We start from the raw sequence: 14,796 nt of genomic DNA on the forward strand, positions 1-14,796 counted from the left end.
TCCTACAGCCAAGTACTGTAGTAGATTTGCAGAACACTGACACATGCGAGGGTGGAGAGGCTTTTGTTTTGTCTGTGTAACAGCTGAGGGGGCTGGGGAGGGGGCTGTTTTATCTGTGAGCTGTGTGAGAGGGCTTGGACAATCCTGTAAAAAGCAGCAGTTTCATCAGGATTCAGGAAGATCAACAGACTTGCCCTGATGTGAGCTGATCCTTGCTTTTATGTCCTTTAAAGTGTCAGCCACTGGGAGGAGGTGACATTATATGCAAGGACATGGTCTGCTGTATCTACTCCTGCCATCTCCCGCTGTGCCCTGCCTACCCTCCTGAGTCCCCGATCTCACTTCTTTGAGCCCTTGCCTGCTCCATGCTAATGCAAATCCCCTTGGGGTTCAAGAGTTGGTCATAGTCAGCAACTCTCCTCCTCCCCTCCCCGAGATCTGAGACAGCATTTACCTTCTGGGTGTCGCACTTTCCAGCTCCCATCACCCACCAGTGTTCCCGCTTTCACATAAAGGGGACAGTGCACAACCAGTCTGGAAGTTTTCCCCGGAGATGCTGAGCCATGGACACTGTCACTGCCCGTCAGGAAAGTCGAGAGATAGGCTCAGGCTAGGGGACTGAATGTGTGAATATGTCTGTGTGCTCAATTGAGTGGTCCTTGCTTCACAAGAGGGGATTTCCTCGTGTTGTGTGTGCTGCAGAATAGAAAGAGGAATAAAATGAGGAGAAATGGAAAACCTTTCTTCTCATTGGTCCTCCCTATGCCTCCACTGGGGAGGCGAAGCATTTCCAGCTTTGCAATTACTCGTAAATCTGGAAATATGGCAGAAGCCATGGATGGTGCATGGGAACACCCACAGCAAGACCCATGGCACCCCCTTTCACGCAGTGTTGCTTGTAAAGGGCCCATATTTACCAAGGACGCAAAAAAACATGCAGGGTTGCTTTACGAGTCACAAAACGTGACGCACCCGCGGTGCAAGGGGCTTGTAAATAACCCCCTCCGTATTTTCAGCAACTATCAAGTCGATGTTTCAGACAAAATGTTTTCTTTTGAGAAATATATTCAAATCAGATATTTTCGGGATAATTCGAACACAGTATTGTAAATTTATAACTTATTTGTGTTCCTGATACCACTAACTGCTATGATTGTTGTGTAATACTTTATATAAATTAATTGCTCACCTATTTGTAAAAACTGCTGTTTTGGGCTTAAACACAACGTAGCCCCTGCACTATATATGGTCGATATCTTCTTGGTAGATTTGGTCTTGGTTAAGCTAGTTAACTGCGCACATCAAGACTTTCATGGTAGGAGAACATTAGTGCAAATATAAAAGTTCAAAAGGCGTAAAGTTCTTGGTGTTGTGCACCAGTTTAATGTTCCTCTGTACAGGCCAACACGTGTTTCATCGCAGGGAACAGACTGCGAATCTTCAGGGCTGGATATAGATACAAAAGGTACATTTGTGAGGCTGTTCTATTCATTAACATATTACGGTAGTGACCTAATCGTGTAAACCAGGGTGAGAGACAGCATGCCATTAGGTGACTCTGTGTCATTGTGACTCAAAAACACTGTAAAAGTGACTTTAGTGAAATGTGATGTTAACTCAGTGTTTGTAACATCAGATTTTATTGGTGTTTTTTTAAGTCTGTACATGACGAAAACTATATACACTCACCGACCGGAGCAACATTAATAAAGGTGACGAAGTGAAGAAAGTGTGTGTGTGTTTAACGCGTACGGTAACCCCTGTGACTTTCAGTGATTACCTAGATGTCTAAATTGACTGTACATTTATACATGGTTATTACCGTTTCATGTAAAATAAACATTACTTGTATTATAGGATTTACATTTTGCTGACTGTTGTACATTAGGAATCGTTTTTATCCATGAAGAGCTTGCGCCATAGTTGAAAGTGGCCCTATGGGGATTTAATTGTCATGGTTTGAAACTACTTCAATGGAAAATTGGGCGGTCTGTGGTATTCTATCGAGAGAATTTAGGAAAAAGGAGCCCGTCAGTGAGAGGACTCTGTAATGTGTATACAGAGAAGTTATATGATTAAGGAACCAAAAAACGGGCACAGGAGGAAGATTAGACTTGTGTGATTGAGTAAATGAGTATACCGGGAACACCAACTATATATATTAAAAATCAGTATATGAAAAAGCAGTATATAGATGCACAGTATATAAAGAACAGACTGGGGTCCATAGATAGGCAAGTGTTCTAGTGGCGTGTGGGCACAAAAAGTAAGAAAATAGAAACGCGGTTGCACATTGTTATTCCCAACACTCACCCTCATAGAATATGGGCGAAATTTTGTTGGTCTGAAACACCCGGTTCGGGTGGAGTATACAATGCGTGAAAGTTGCTTGCGTAGTGTGTTGTATCTAAAAGATATACAATGCGCATCGTAAGAAATTATACTTTTAGTGTAGTACATGTTAAAGGCAGTGGATTCGAGCATCCATACACAATCCTACCTTTTTTATAATCAATTGAAGCCTTAACCGGGATGAGAAGAGATGTAATCGAGATTTATTAGAGGCAGTAGCACTCAATTCATGAACAGGCGGGTACACCTGGATAGAAAAGAAAAGGACACGGGTATAGTGGGTACGGGCTGATTCGCTTTTCCATACAAATGATTATTGGATTAGAGTTTCTAACCCAAACGCAAGATCGCTTACCTATTTGTTCGTATTCCCCCTCCTATAGTTCCCGGCGCCGTTTGACGAAGACGGTCACCTGACAGGAAGTCGGAACTGACTTTATGCAGTTGTTCCGCCTCTGCATTCAAAAAGAACTAGAACGTCGGTTCTCTTCTTGTTGGTACAATGCATGGCTGTATTGAGAAGAAATACTACACACTACCACTGGTTTGTGTACAACGAGGGCTAATACGAGGTTATTCTTATTCCTGATATAGTATTGATATTCCTCGCTTTATGTTGGATGGAAAGGCTTGAAAGGGAGCCCTATACAAGTTAGACTTACTTGTTGTGGAGGTAGTGTCTTTTTGACGTGAGGTAGAATATTAGAGTAAGGTATATTATCTAAATGTGGAAGGTTAAACGTCAAAGAGGGCGGGGGGGAAAAAAAAGGAAAAGAGTGGATGGGAGGGGGAGTTTTAGGGAAACGAATGAGTTTGATAAGTCAAGCTAGTCGGTGTTCCAAAGGGAGCACGTTTTCGATGTAACTGGACTCCAGCATTGGGACATTATTTTGGTATATGATTAGTATAAGGAGAATAAGAGTTACTTCATCCCAATCTATTTTCTGTCTCTGGAAATAGAACGATGTGGTCATAATGTGTGTGAATTTTAGTCAAGAACATATTGGTATTTTTTAGCAGAAAAATACAGACAAGAAAAAATACAGTAAAGAAAGGATATGGCAGTACATTCTAGAATGAAAGTTACATTATTCATTACGTAAGGGTGTAATGTATTTTGGTCCTCATAGAACAATGTGGCTGAATAGGAAAAACAAGGCTAGAACGACAGTCTCGGTTTAATTTCCAAGGAAAAATTGCATCTCTGGGTCATAATTGAGCCCGAATTCAATACTGCGAAGACACATAATCCAGGTAGCTTCTTTCCGTCTTAATGCCAGCTCACGGTTGCCGCCTCTCACATGGACGGGCACTGTTTCAATACCATAGAAACAGATTCGGAAGTCTTCTGTGTTGAATTGGCATTTGGCTACATGTAGGGCTACTGGATACTTTGGGTCTTGTTTTTGGATGGCCCTCATGTGTTCTGAGATTCTGTCTTTCAACATCCTGATTGTGCTGCCGACGTATTTTTTTCCACACTGGCATTCTATTATGTATATCACATATTTTGTGGTACAGTTGATGTTCACTCTGATGTCATATCTTTCTTCGTTAGGTCCATAGAATTGCTTGGTTTTATGTTTTGCCCATTTACACATTGCACAAAAACCACACTTGAAAAACCCATTGCTGTGTTGTGTTAGCCAGTCAGGGGTCATATCTGTTCGTGGAACGGTAGGGCTCAGTCTATTCCTCAAGGTTCTCCCTCTGCGGAAAGTTATTTGAGGAGATGTGGGAATCATTTCCTTTAGTATTGCATCATCTTTTAGCAGACTCCAATGTTTGGTCATACTGTTACTGATCGATTGGTGTAGGCTGTTAAATTCAGTGATCATTCTCACTGTTGAGTCTTTCGCCTTATTAGAGTTGTTCATTCTCAGTGTGTCTGGTCTTTTGATTTTGTTTAGTCTCTTTTTTGCTGTAGAGAGGATGGTTTTGGTATAGCCACGTCTCTCAAATCTCAGTTCCATGTCTTGTATGGTATTGTCGAGATCTTTCTCTTCACTGCAATTTCTTCTAGCTCTAAGAAATTCCCCGAATGGTATAGATCTAATCTGGTGCGACGGATGAAAGCTGTCTGCTCGAAGAATAGCATTGCAGGACGTAGATTTCCTGTAGAGTTTACTTTGTAATTTGTTGTCTTGGACGTAGAATTCAAGGTCTAGAAATTCCATTTTGGTTTTGCTGGACTTCATGGTGAAGTTCAGTTCCCAGTTGTTGTGGTTGAGGTGGTCAAAGAAACTCTGGAGTAATTCATCTGTACCCGTCCAGAGTAAGATGCAGTCGTCAATATACCGACCCCAAAAGAGGATGGAGTCGGTATATGAGCTGCCTTGGGTACCCCAAAAAAATACGTCGGCAGCACAATCAGGATGTTGAAAGACAGAATCTCAGAACACATGAGGGCCATCCAAAAACAAGACCCAAAGTATTCAGTAGCCCTACATGTAGCCAAATGCCAATCCAACACAGAAGACTTCCGAACCTGTTTCTATGGTATTGAAACAGTGCCCGTCCATGTGAGAGGCGGCAACTGTGAGCTGGCATTAAGACGGAAAGAAGCTACCTGGATTATGCGTCTTCCCAGTATTGAATTCGGGCTCAATTATGACCCAGAGATGCAATTTTTCATTGGAAATTAAACCGAGACTGTCGTTCTAGCCTTGTTTTTCCTATTCAGCCACATTGTTCTATGAGGACCAAAATACATTACACCCTTACGTAATGAATAATGTAACTTTCATTCTAGAATGTACTGCCATATCCTTTCTTTACTGTATTTTTTCTCGTCTGTATTTTTCTGCTAAAAAATACCAATATGTACTTGACTAAAATTCACACACATTATGACCACATCGTTCTATTTCCAGAGACAGAAAATAGATTGGGATGAAGTAACTCTTATTCTCCTTATACTAATCATATACCAAAATAATGTCCCAATGCTGGAGTCCAGTTACATCGAAAGCGTGCTCCCTTTGGAACACCGACTAGCTTGACTTATCAAACTCATTAGTTTCCCTAAAACTCCCCCTCCCATCCACTCTTTTCCTTTCCCCCCCCGCCCTCTTTGACGTTTAACCTTCCACATTTAGATAATATACCATACTCTAATATTCTACCTCACGTCAAAAAGACACTACCTCCACAACAAGTAAGTATAACTTGTATAGGGCTCCCTTTCAAGCCTTTCCGTCCAACATAAAGCGAGGAATATCAATACTATATCAGGAATAAGAATAACCTCGTATTAGCCCTCGTTGTACACAAACCAGTGGTAGTGTGAAGTATTTCTTCTCAATACAGCCATGCATTGTACCAAAAAGAAGAGAACCGACGTTCTAGTTCTTTTTGAATGCAGAGGCGGAACAACTGCATAAAGTCAGTTCCGACTTCCTGTCAGGTGACCGTCTTCGTCAAACGGCGCCGGGAACTATAGGAGGGGGAATACGAACAAATAGGTAAGCGATATTGCGTTTGGGTTAGAAACTCTAATCCAATAATCATTTGTATGGATAAAGCGAATCAACCCGTACCCACTATACCCGTGTCCTTTTCTTTTCTATCCAGGTGTACCCGCCTGTTCATGAATTGAGTGCTACTGCCTCTAATAAATCTCGATTACATCTCTTCTCCTCCCGGTTAAGGCTTCAATTGATTATAAAAAAGGTAGGATTCTGTATGGATGCTCGAATCCACTGCCTTTAACATGTACTACACTAAAAGTATAATTTCTTACAACGCGCATTGTATATCTTTTAGCTACAACACACTACGCAAGCAACTTTCACGCATTGTATACTCCACCCGAACCGGGTGTTTCAGACCAACAAAATTTCGCCCATATTCTATGAGGGTGAGTGTTGGGAATAACAATGTGCAACCGCGTTTCTATTTTCTTACTTTTTGTGCCCACACGCCACTAGAACACTTGCCTATCTATGGACCCCAGTCTGTTCTTTATATACTGTTTATCTATATACTGCTTTTTCATATACTGATTTTTAATATATAGAGTTGGTGTTCCCGGTATACTCATTTACTCAATCACACAAGTCTAATCTTCCTCCTGTGTCCGTTTTTTGGTTCCTTAATCATATAACTTCTCTGTATACACATTACAGAGTCCTCTCACTGACGGGCTCCTTTTTCCTAAATTCTCTCGATAGAATACCACAGACCGCCCAGTTTTCCATTGAAGTAGTTTCAAACCATGACAATTAAATCCCCATAGGGCCACTTTCAACTATGGCGCAAGCTCTTCATGGATAAAAACGATTCCTAATGTACAACAGTCAGCAAAATGTAAATCCTATAATACAAGTAATGTTTATTTTACATGAAACGGTAATAACCATGTATAAATGTACAGTCAATTTAGACATCTAGGTAATCACTGAAAGTCACAGGGGTTACCGTACGCGTTAAACACACACACACTTTCTTCACTTCGTCACCTTTATTAATGTTGCTCCGGTCGGTGAGTGTATATAGTTTTCGTCATGTACAGACTTAAAAAAACACCAATAAAATCTGATGTTACAAACACTGAGTTAACATCACATTTCACTAAAGTCACTTTTACAGTGTTTTTGAGTCACAATGACACAGAGTCACCTAATGGCATGCTGTCTCTCACCCTGGTTTGCACGATTAGGTCACTACCGTAATATGTTGATGAATAGAACAGCCTCACAAATGTACCTTTTGTATCTATATCCAGCCCTGAAGATTCGCAGTCTGTTCCCTGCGATGAAACACATGTTGGGCCTGTACAGAGGAACATTAAACTGGTGGACAACACCAAGAACTTTACGCCTTTTGAACTTTTATATTTGCACTAATGTTCTCCTACCATGAAAGTCTTGATGTGCGCAGTTAACTAGCTTAACCAAGACCAAATCTACCAAGAAGATATCGACCATGTATAGTGCAGGGGCTACATTGTGTTTTTGCAATTTGTGTGGATCTCCTTGGTCCAACCTTGAGCGGTTGTGAGGGATTACCGCCCGCCCTTTTGCCTATACTGTTTACTTGATGTTACTTGACACGTTGCGGTTACTCAGGTGTGCGCCTAGTCCTTCTGGAACACCCCAAAAACCCTCCTAGCTGTATAACTGCTGTTTTGGGCTTGTTTAAAAAATATCGAGTTGCAAGAATATTGTGTCAAAAATATTGTCAAATCAAAAATATCAAGGAATAGAATATAGAAGGTAAGATTATCCTTTTTTATGTATATAATACATACTTTTTAAAATATTGTTGTATGTAATATTGTTTATTTTATTATAGTTGTATGAAATACTTGTATAAATTATTAAATATATTAGTTATAAGAATTTAGGTATGAGGATTATAATAATTGTTGTATATTTTTTGTGTGGTTTGTAAGATTAAATTTTCGTTTTACATTTAATTACCAATTTATAATTCAGTAGCAGGTTTGGGATTTAGGGGAGTAGAGCAGAGAGTTATTTAAATCATAAATTATTATTTTATGTTAAGTTCATATTTAACCTGTAATAATGTAAATTGTTTTTGATTAGTTATTTAAATTAGTTTATTGATTTGCAATGTGTAATTTGATTACTCATTTATAATTCAGTAGTGAGTTTTTCGGTTTGTAGGGCAATAGTGTGGAGAGTTGCTTACATTATTGTTCTTTTATTTTTTCATTATTTCTTAATGTTAAGTACATGTTTATTTTGTAATTATGAAAATAATTTAGCAATTATTATTTAAGCATATTTCTTAATTTTTATCACTTCATTTAAGGTTTCTATAGTTTAATTACTCATTTAGAATATAGCAGCAGGTTGTACAGGGGGTAAGGCGGGAAGGTATTTAATATAATTTGTTTTAATAATGTAATTGGTTCCTATTATGTAAATTCTTTGTTTATTTCTCACGTCAATTATTTGTTGTATTTTAATTCACTGTTATTGTTATTGTTTTATTTATATGTCGGTTTAATTTCGTTTGTTGTTATTTGGGTAGTAGGAATGTATGTCTACTTATTTTAAATGTATTCAATTTGTTTTCTAGTTACATTATTTTTGCATTACATTTTATTTTTCTATTACATTTCATTATATTCATTTATGACACATATATTTGTGTTATTATTTTTTTAAATTTTGATGTTGCTACGTATTTAAATGTTTTTTTTTAATTACTAAGAATTGGAATAGCATATTTAACCCTTCCTAAGTCCAACTCTTTGCCTATTTTTGATTATGTTGGATTAGGGAATAATAAGTTTGAGCCCTCCAAAGTTGCATTCTTTCCCTGATTTTGCTTATGTTAGAGTGGGAATAGTAAATCTAACCCCTCCAAAAACCAACACTTTGCCTACCTTGGTTTAAATTGGAATTACAATATTGAATCTGACTCCTTTGAAGTCCAATACTTCAGCTGCTTTTGTTTATTGTCAATAGTATTTTTATATGTTGGGTTTTTTCAAGAATTTTTAATTATTTATAAGAAAAAATTGTATTTTTTATTTAAAATTTATTTGAGTTTTTTACATTATTTCTACTTTTTTAATTATGTGGTTCTATGCTTTTAACGGCAAATGATTTACAATTGGTAATTTGGGTTACATCAAAAAGTGTCACACAGAGTTTTACGGGTACATAAGCAAGTAAGTAATTCACTGGAGGTGTACAAGCATATTAAGGGTCAATAACCACAGCTCCCATACTTGACTACCCCATGGCTGCTTACATAAGCTAAATTGTGAGCAAGATGCTCAAGACCACCGTTAGTGTGTGTTCAAGAAATGTAGTTCTAATTCCATCAGGCAGTACTCAATAGTCCAACAATATGGTGTACTGTATATTCTTTATTTGTTCCTTAATAACACAATTATTCATAATCATGCATAAATTACTTGTAGCCTTTTTAGCCAACACATTTCTTTCAGCAAGAACTTTTTCAGGGCACTGTTATTGTGGTTGTGTACTTTTTTTGTACCTGGGTGCTTATTTTGACATAATCGACCCATCAAGTGTCTCTCCGTTAAATTTTGCATCCTTTTTCTGCATTTGATAATCAAGGTTGCAATCCCATTCACGTCCTTAATATACATCCATGCCTTACAAGGTTTTGAATATCAACAGTCATCTGGGTATAACGCCTGTTAAATATGGTCCTGAGTGGTTTCCTATAATCTATTAAATATCTTGCTCCAAAGATTTTCATTAACATTTCACAGCTGAATTGATACAACTTATTAGGCATTAGTAGCACTAGTTGAAATCTCTGTTAGCATTTAGGAAAAATATAAAAAAGGAAATCTTGAAATCACATTTAAGAGTAATTTTAGAAGACCTAACATCATGTGGCTATGCCTTCCTCGCTGAAAGACCAATTCATGAATCCACTCAATGTTAAGTGGTTCATAGAGAGTCCCACTATCTTGCTTTCTTCACAGGTATGCTTTTTCATAGAGTGACTTTGGCATATTACTAAATTCAGCTGCACAGGTACCAGCATTTTGTACCAAGTATCATCCAAAGAGTTTTCATAATCAAATTAAAGCGGAGGCGGAGACGGGCTAGTGTTAGAAAAATAAACACAGAATTGTCTCGAGGGTAAGCTATTGCTCCCGAGGTTTATTAATAGAAAAATACACTCAACACATTATAAATAAAATGTAAATTTGTAATTGTATGTTTGACTGTTGTATGCATGTTCGTAACTATGTATGTTCAGCATTGGCAGCAACGTCGTGAGTGATTCCAAGAAGAAGAAGAGGAAGAACTGGGTCAATGAGCTTTGAAGCTCCTTCAAGCAAGCCTCTGAGAAAAAGAAATCCCCGAAGTCTGCGTCTTCTCATTCAGACAGGAGAAGACGGACTACTCGTTGCCTTCTTCACCAAAGTTGCCCCACAGTGGCTCATTCCTGTCCACCCCATTGATGAGGAATTCTCATTCTAGCTCATTCATATCTGAATGCATGGAGAGCGAGGCAGAGAGCGTCATGCAGCTGCGCAACGAGCTGCGCGACAAGGAGATGAAACTGACTGACATTCGGCTGAGGCCCTGAGCTCCGCTCACCAGTTGGATCAGCTGCGGGAGGCAATGAACAGGATGCAGAGCAAGATTGAGAAGCTGAAGGCGGAGAACGACAGGTTGAAATCTGAAAACTATGGCTGATGCAGCCGAGCACAGTCGTAAGTCTCGATCTCCTTGTCACCCCGGCAGATCATGGGCCTGTCCCAGCACACCTTGAACCTGACGGGGTCCACCAGTGTAGACATGCTGCTGGACGACGCCGGGGAACGGCGCCCTGCAAAAAGAAGGCTGCCTCGTCAAGACCATTGTCAGCCTGCAGGAGGAAATGAGTTGGAGGGAGGTTGGTGGAAACTCAACATTACCAAAACTAACCCACTCCACAGTGCACCTTACACTGGGACAACCCCTTTCCCTCAAGCTTTAGTATACTACATCTAACTCGAACTCAATATTACCAAGCCTAACCCATTCCATTTGTGCCCCTTACACTGATTCAACCCCTTCCCTACCAGCTTTAGGCTGCTAAAGTAACCCACTCCACTAGTGCCCCTTACCACCACACCTAGTGGATGGTATCATTCTTTCCGCGTCCTCCCCCAGGCGACAAGACGGGATCAAGACTAAGGGAAATTGTGTGATCCGTAGCTGCTTGAACTGGTTTTCCCCTGAAGTTCAAACTTAGTCACTGATGACCTCATTCCACTTTGATGCTTAGAATCACTATCGAACTCCTCACTCATGTCAGATTAACTATTTGCTCCCATAATGAAACGGGAACTGCTGCAAATCATTATTAGCCTTATTCAACCTCAACCAATGATTTAAATACTTGGAATTATTAGCGGACTTTTTATAATGCATATTGACTGTTTTTTTTTCCCCTCTCGTATTTTATTCACTATTTTAATGACTTTGTTTTAAACCCGTGACCTGGTTACCTTATGTGAATCTGTACTGTCGCATGTAACTCTAAACCTTATTTACGGTTATTGACTGAACTAGCCCACTTTACATAATCCACATAATATTTATGATTTTCTTGTCACCCACATTTTACATTGTGGCCTAATTCTTCAGTATCCCCCTAACTTTACCAAAGGACCTTCTAGGCCGAAGGCCCACCTTAAATTAAACCTGAGCAGCTGTCAGGTATTATTATTCTAAGGCACTTTTTGCACCCATACTTCTCTACCTCATGGCATAGCTGGAGATACCTCAGAGGGATGGTCCAGTGATGTGTCTGGGAACTGACGGCGCAAAATGGCAGATTGCGAACGGAGACACCATTTTGTTGTTTCTTGTCCTCTCCCTCGTTCCGTTAGACTTCATCCTGCCGACCCTCAGACATTGCTCATCAGCTGGACAGCCATATCTCTTTCTCCCTCCCCTAGGCCCCCTTCTCTCCTGTCACCTAGCTCCTCTCCCTCCGCCCTCTCTCTACACCCTTGGATGTCCTATTTCTCCGTTCACTCTGTTGAAAAGTAATATACAATTCTTTTTAGCCTAATCGTTATGAAAATGGAACCTTGAGTGAATTTACTATTTTTGCATAGTTACAACTCTAACTACTTGTATATGTAGTAGTTCTTTGTGCTTAATATCACTATTTTGTGATTTTAAGCTTTCCCGTTTGCATCTACTTCCTGAGTGACTCTAGGACTTATACATTTCCTTTTCTGCTATCCATATCTCTTTCCTTGTGGGACTCTTCAACTTGCTGAATCCCTCTCTATGTCCTCCCTGACCCTTTACCTTTCGTGAATTGTGTCTTTTTCTGGATCGCTAATTCACCCTGGTATTAAATGAATTATCTTTCTGTAATTAATGTGATTTTCTTTTACTGTTTGTTCCCCTCCTGTTGACCTGCCAGTTCTGACCCGCCTCCCTTGTTGCCTTTTGACTAAGCATTCCTTCTCCCCTTGTTGAGGAAAGATCCACTATTCTTACTCTGGAGTCTCAGTGACCCCTCTTAGAGAGTCCACAGCATCAAGGGAGCTGAGGCAGGATCCAGTAGGTAGACCTTGGAGTCTCAGAGACCCTTCTGAGAGAGTCAACTGTGTAAAGGGAGCCTCACGCAGCGGAGATGTGGGAATGATACCACTTCCCCTGGGATCACAGCTTACCGGACCTTGGAAGAGTTTTTTACCCATTTACTAGTTTGTGCCCCCTTCACCATCCCCCCTTTCATGCTCTCTCCCACCCTCCCTTACCGCTTTCCCTCTTTCATTCTTTGTCTACTTCCTCTGCCCATCCCCCCTCCCCTTAATCTCTCCCCTTGCCTGCTACTCCGCCTAGCCCCCTGACCCTTGTGCCCTTTAACTGAGCACTCCTTCTCCAATTGTTGGGGAAAGATCCAATGGCTTATACTCTGGAGTCTCAGTGATCCCTCTGAGAGAGTCCACAGCGCCAAGGGAGCCACTCAGAGTTGAGGTATGGTGCCTCTTGCCAAAGCATTCCCTCTCCCCTTTTTGGGTAAGGATCTAGTAGGTAGGCCTTGGAGTTTCAGAGACCCCGCTGAGAGAGTCCATTGCCTAATGATAGCCTCTCGCAACGGAGTTGGGGGAATTATACCACTTCCCCCGAATCACAGCTTACTGGGCTTTGGACACAGGTATTACTCGTCTACCGGTTTGTTCCCTTCGTCACCCTACCCCTCTTCGTTCATGCTGTGTCTTTCACCCTCCCCCTCCTCTTTCCCTCCTTCATTCGCTGTCTACTTCCCCTGCTCCTACCCCATCTCCAATGAATCTCTCCCCTTGCCTGCTTTTCTCTTATGCATATTGTCCTTATTGCTTGTCTCGACCTAACATGTAACTATGTAGCTATGCTCTAATAACTGTGTAACCTTTGTAACAATGTAACCTGTAACTATGGTTTGATACTCATGAAAAGTGTTCTGATACCTCCGGGTCTAGCCAGCGCTATATAAAATCTTTCAAATAAATAAAACTAAAATAAATAAACTTGTCGTTAACTTTGAGCCATGAATTTTAATTAATTTCATTTTCATATTTTTATTTTGTATATTTGTTTTATAGTAGAACTCACAACTAAAATATTATCAAAATTACAAACAAATACAATTATGATTAAATACAGGTTATCTAGGTTAGTAAGATAAAACATGTGATGTTACAACAAAAGGAATGTGAGAAAGGTCTTGTGATGCATGACAGGGCTCATGCCATGTCTTAATTTTAGGTCCATGTTTTAGCTTGACATTGTTTTTCTATTTGTGACTATCTACTTTACCTTGCACTCACAAGAGAATGTATCTGAGAAATTATTATACACACTGTTCGTTTCTTAGCAAGCATTATTATTATGTTATTCGTTTACTCTGTCCAAGGATAGAACACATAGAAAGTGATACCCTCGTTTTTGATTATCTGATTGGAGATAGCTCTTCGGCTCCAGACTTACCATTGCATCAGCATTGCAACTTCGACACAGTTCGATTGGAAAAGTTATTTTTATTATATAAATGCCTCAGTGCCACATTTGGGAGAGGAGGACAATTCCAAAAGGATTTGGCAGGGGTTACTCCCGCTATGCTCTAGTTAGTGGAGGTAGTTTTAGGAAGGGGTATAATCATAGTAAACATCATAATGCTTGAACTGTTTATCTTTTTCACCACTCTTATGCATTAAAATTGCAGTGCACTCTTCCTATGCAAGCATGCAATTGTTTTAATAAATGTTTTAAAACCTACTTCGTATTTCTCTTGTGTTACCTTGTGCATGTCAAGTAAAAAGCAGAAAGGGTAGTTCAGTTTCCACGATTCCTTGGGGAATAAAAAGTGGTCATATTCGAGGCTGCTGATACCATCTTTTACCCTGGTAATGTTGCAGTCCAGATAGAGCACTGTGAGTTAGCTAAAAACCAGGCCAACATTAGCTGCTAAATGCGTGTGAGCTGAGTTCCTATATTTTGATGTATATGGGCTAGATGTAGGTAAACGTGAAATACCAATTCCTTAATACCGAATTTTACTGATTTGGTATTAAAGAATCGGTATCTCCGATGTACGTAAAGATTAGTTAAAAATTACCGAATCGCTATTAATTGGTAAAAAATAGCAATTCGGAAGGTATCGGTAAAAGAAAAAAAATCAGAAACCCCAATACCAATTCGTAAATACCAAATCCAATACCAAATCGGTAAATACTGATTCGGTAATTTAAAAATGCGGAATTTGTTGAATCAGCCAATCCTAGGCATCCCAATTACCTCCCAAACAGGAAGTGGCCACACCCAGGCAGCTGCACTGAACCTGAAGCTGACTGTGAGGCAGGTAGCTGAGCAGAGGAGCCAGGAGCAACACAGCCTCTCCTTGCAAAAAAATTAAAACTAGCTAAATGGCAAACCAAGAGAGAGAGAATGAGGGAGCAGAAAGAAAACGAAAACAGAAGTTTAGCGAGGA

This window comes from Lissotriton vulgaris, chromosome 2_2, assembly GCF_964263255.1.
Source record: "Lissotriton vulgaris chromosome 2_2, aLisVul1.2, whole genome shotgun sequence".
Lineage (NCBI taxonomy): Eukaryota > Metazoa > Chordata > Amphibia > Caudata > Salamandridae > Lissotriton > Lissotriton vulgaris.